Source organism: Phyllostomus hastatus, unplaced genomic scaffold, assembly GCF_019186645.2.
Source record: "Phyllostomus hastatus isolate PE091 unplaced genomic scaffold, TTU_PhHast_1.1 phas_contig_64, whole genome shotgun sequence".
Classification (NCBI taxonomy): Eukaryota; Metazoa; Chordata; class Mammalia; order Chiroptera; family Phyllostomidae; genus Phyllostomus; species Phyllostomus hastatus.
The window spans coordinates 3,713,144-3,718,000 of NW_025333928.1; the positions used below are offsets into that span (position 1 = coordinate 3,713,144).

Genomic DNA, 4,857 nt, shown 5'->3' on the forward strand with positions numbered 1-4,857 from the left:
AGCCAATATTCCTGCCTGATTGCTGGGACTAATTGATGTACTGGTGGGCATTTCATTGCTTGGGAATTAAAACATTTAACATGGCTCAACATTAAATCAATTTTTAAACACATTTTCCAGACACCTTCCATTTCACCAGGAGTCAGCTGAATGGATGGCTGTTATCAGTGAAGCTTTCCCAAAATTCTTTTTTTGGTGGACATGGTGGCTCTTTCTGTTTCAAGTTGCTCTGGGCTTTGGGGATGGGTTGAAATAAAAGAAAATACATTGTGGAAGTTAGTCACCCATGTGATTATGGCACAGCAGAGCAGACACAGCCCACTGGCCCAATCCTTTTGGAGGCTGGGATAGAGTTACTTCTGGAAACTTGCAGGACACTCTTGGCCTTTGGCTCAGGGAAGCAAAACTCAGGAAGGGGCGACAGCAGTGGTGCTTTGCCACCTCCCATGTGTTGTGCCTTCTTAAAGACAGCCATCAAAGTTGTTTCACAGCATTCTGTATGTAGCAAGTCAGGCATCCTGGGTTCTCCTCCTGCGCACACCTGGCGGTAAGAAGAAAACCTGCTTGAATTTCCAAACTCTCCAGTGTTCCCTAAGAGGTGGGTGGATTTTTAAAAGTAGCGAGGTAGGTGTTACAGAGACTGGCATTTTCTCATATGTAACAGGTGGTTATGACAAGAAATTAAGAGACTGGGGTTTGGAAGATGTGGCATTGCAGGTATTGTTAGTGTAGGGAGCTAGATAGTAATAAAGGAAGGGAGCAAAGGGAATCAGACATTAGGAAGCCTAATAAACTCAGAAGCTACAACTTCACATACTGCCTAGGGGATCGCAGCATTGCCCCGCCAAGGGTATTAACACCCCTCCCTCCCTGGTGTAGGGAGAAAGGACTAGTTTCTCAATCTCCCTGAGGAACTGCTGGCCTAGTACCCAATAGTTGAGGGAAGGAGAAGGGGAAAAGGCCTCTGCCGGGCGCATGCCCAGTAGAAGTCAAGATGGTGCAAGGGGTGGTGCTTCCACTTTGAGGCATGCACAATGGGAGCCACGATGGCTACGGTGGAGGCCTCTCAGTTTAGACTGGGCAAAGGATCGGATTGGATAGGGGACATAGAACCCAGGAGATCTAGGGAATGAATTGGTTAGAGAGAGGGCTTATCAGAACCTGTGAAGGATTAGGAAATTGGTTAGTTCGAAAAAGTGTCTGGTCCTTCCTGAACCTGAGATAATATAATCAGCCTCACAAGGGTAAGCGCTCACGCTCCCCCCTCCAACACCGGCCCTTACAGGAGGCCCCAGCAGCTGCCTGCAGCCCAGCAGCTGTGCGGACTGCACACACGAGCTCCCAGCACGAGCCTGGAGATGGCAACACTGCGTCTGCTGGAGTGGAGCATGACTAGGAACAGACTAGGCTAGCCAAATGGAACCGGGCTGAACTGGGCCGAACCAATAGCGCAGAATTTCTGGACACTGGCTTTTGTTCTGGGCTTGATGAAAACAAGGCTGGACTTCTTTCACAGCGGGGCGGAACTGAACCTGGGACAGTCTTTTAATTTTGCTTCTACAATAAATCTTACCACCACACCTTATCCTGCCATATGTGGGTCCCTGGAATGCTTTCCTTGTGAGTCTGTGAACCATTACTACTGGCAACAATGTCATTTAGGCTATGATTTGGTTTTCTTTCATGGCGGGAAAATGGTGCTAATGTTGCTTCTCCAGCCAGTTGTTTATCTTGTTACAAATCACACCAGCCACCTATTTACCTGGGCTGGGCCAGTTGCTTGGAGAGGGATGCTGGGAATGTGTCCCTGGGAATGTGAGAGGCTGGGAATGTGTCTGTGCTCATTTTGATCAGAAAGGCCCTCAATCTCATTCAGTATTCCCTCTGATTATCCCATTCCTTTGGATTATCCTGGCAATGACAACAAAAACAACTCTTCTTTGAGGCAGACTTCGTGCTGCCACTGACATGCAATTTTGGGTCTCATCTTCCTGTCCCCTCATGTGTTTTTGATTATTTCCTGGATTGTCCCTCCCATCCTGGATAATGATCATGGCTTCTGTTTTGGAGGATCAGCTCTGCCTCTGGCACTGTTCTGAGGGCTTTACCTGTGCCATTAGCTCATGTCATCATCATCACTACCCTGCCAGGTGGGTGCTGCTATGATTCCCATTTTCCAGGTGAGGGGAGTGAGACTGAGAGGTTAAGGAACTCTTGTTGAAGTCCTGTCAGACAGCAGAATTTGAATGCTGACTTTTTTTTTTTAATCTCGCACTGTGCAGCCTTCTTTAACTTCTCTAATAAGTTAGATCAGAAAGAGATTCTATAAATCCCTTCACCTCTTCTGGTGGGAGGCCAGCTGCCTCACAGCACGTATAATTGGTGATGGCCTCAGGCAAGAAGACAAACCTAGTTTGTGCCCTGCAGGACCCTCAGGGTCTCAGGTTGAAATGTACAGTCCTTTGCATACTGGAAAGCGGTGGGCCACGCTGGCAGGTGCCTTTCAATGTCAACCCTGCTGTTGGATTCCCAGAGTTCATCTTCTACATTTCCCCAGCTGGATGGATGCAGAGATCACAGTCACTTACATGTAGGTTATAGGGTGCTGGGCATGGTTCTGATTGCTCAGGACCTGTGCCTTGCTGGTTATTTTGAATATTTCCCCAGCTAGGTCCTTTTGCTGAAGCCCCCCCTTCAGGACCACTCCGGACACTGAGCCTGGTGTGATGGGGGCTGGAAGTCTCCCAGAAGGATTTCACACATGTAGTAAGCACATCAGCCCATTCTTAGGAGAGAACATCCTGGAAACAGCTGTGACTCTCCCCCAGGTACATGGTCATCTCCTCTGCACAACTGGAGGCCAGAAGCCCCTTTGAAGTGACTGAACTACCCTCCCTTGGGGGTCTAGTGCATCTTCATCTGCTCCCTACAATATTGGACCCACAGAAACCCCACTCCCCACTGCACTTCTCTATGGTCCTCCCTGGTCTTGGAACGGGAAACCTGAGGCTCTGATTGCACTGGTATCCAGTCCAGCTCTAGGACCTGTCACACCAAGAAAGATTTGAGATTAGAGGAATAGACATGGCAACTCACCAGCATGTATCCCCATCAGAATATAAACAGCTGTGGGCAGGAGCCTTGTCTGTCAGGTTCACTGCCATGCTTCTACTGTTCAGCAGTACCCATTAGGCTGGGTCATGGTTGGTTTTTGTTACATATTTGTTCAATATAGGAGTGAAACCACTTCTCTCCTTGCACTAAACTGAACTCAGTAGGATCTTTGATGAGGCAAATGCTGGGAAACTTCAGCTCCAGGGAAGCTGGGGGAAATATGATCAGAATATATTCATTTAACAAAAACTTATTGAGAATCTACTTCTACCAGCTCTGTGTTAGGCATTATGGATAGAGTACACAGCCCTGCCATCATGGAGCTCGAGTTCTGCTGGGCACTGGAGGAGGCAGGTAATACACACATACACATATCAGAGGGTGCTAAATCTGGAGGGAGGAACTGGGAGCTTCAGGTGGTGGTGGTGAGGAGGGCAGAGAACAAGTTTTAAGTAAAAATTAGGTGGTCAAGGGAAGCCTCACAGAAAAGAGGATGACTGAGCAAAGATTTGAGGGAAGCAGGGGGTGGTTCATGTGTATCTACATCTATCCCATCTATTTTATCTATCTCTCTATCAATCTATCTATCTATCTAATCAATCATCTATGTATCCATCTATATCTATATGTATGCCTATCTTCATCTCAGGTGGAAGGACAAACAAGAACAAAATCTCAGAGGCAGGGTTAAAGGTTAGGGTGTTTACAGACTGTCAGAGTGGCAGGTGGCTGGGACAAAGCAGTGGGAGTGAGGTGGGGAGAGGCAGGAGATGAGGCTGGAGAAGTGATGATGGTGGGGGCCAGATCAGGCAGGGCCTTGTGGTCACCATAGGGCTTTGTCTCATGGTTCTGAATGGAATGAAAGTGGGACAAGGTAGAACTCACATAGGATCTTTGCCTTCACCCACACCAAATTAGGCACTAGAAGAGTAATTGTTTATTGAGAGCCAGAGGGTACAATCTAAAAATCAAAAGCTAATGTGGCTTTAATTGGCTTTTCTTCCTATTGTTGAATGGGGCTGGGATGTTATTTGTACATTTTCTAAGGGTCCCAATCTGCTCACGAAATGCTTACACAGGGAAGTTCTGGGGCAGAGATTCCTTAAGCAACCCATTGGGGAAACTCTTATGAAGTTACAAGTAATTGCTCAGTGCCGCCTACTTCTTTCCCTTCTGCTCCATGTGTACTACAACATAGACATTGCACGTGATGGTGAGTGCAGCAGTTAGCAAAAAGAAGCTCTGGAAACCTTCTCTGGTGTCTCAGTACTGGTCCACGTCCTTCATTGTTTTATCAATGGCCAGAGGGTCTTTTTGATTTTCAAAAAAAAAAAACCCCCAAAAAACCAGGGAACTCTTTTCCTATGTTTACTCTCAGGTCCTTCTTTGTTAAGTAGCCTTTACTCCAGAAAATTTGTGAAATGTGAACATCATGGTTTCTACAACATGTTCCATTTGAGATGGCATTTTGGTGAGGTCTTGGCCAGAGGCATGGCAGGACCTTTCTGGACCTTTGCCCTCTACAGCTCTCCCCCTCCAGCACCAAGGCTTCTTAGAAAAAGTGACTGTGGCTCCTGGAACTCTTCTGAGTTCTATCTTACATTCTTTACATGTTGTCTGGCTTCCCCTACTTCCCATCCTGTTGCCTCCCTGAAAAGCGGTCCTTGTATCAATTCAGCTTGAAGAACATTATGGTAGGAGATTTATCTTGAGATTTTGTCTCCTGGTCCTTCCCTGTACCCT

General features: G+C 47.1%; 1 pseudogene; it reads right to left on the reverse strand.

Annotated features, from left to right (window-relative positions):
• Positions 1-4,272: 4,272 nt before the first annotated feature.
• LOC123825680 lies at positions 4,273-4,581 on the reverse strand (annotated as a pseudogene).
• Positions 4,582-4,857: the final 276 nt, after the last annotated feature.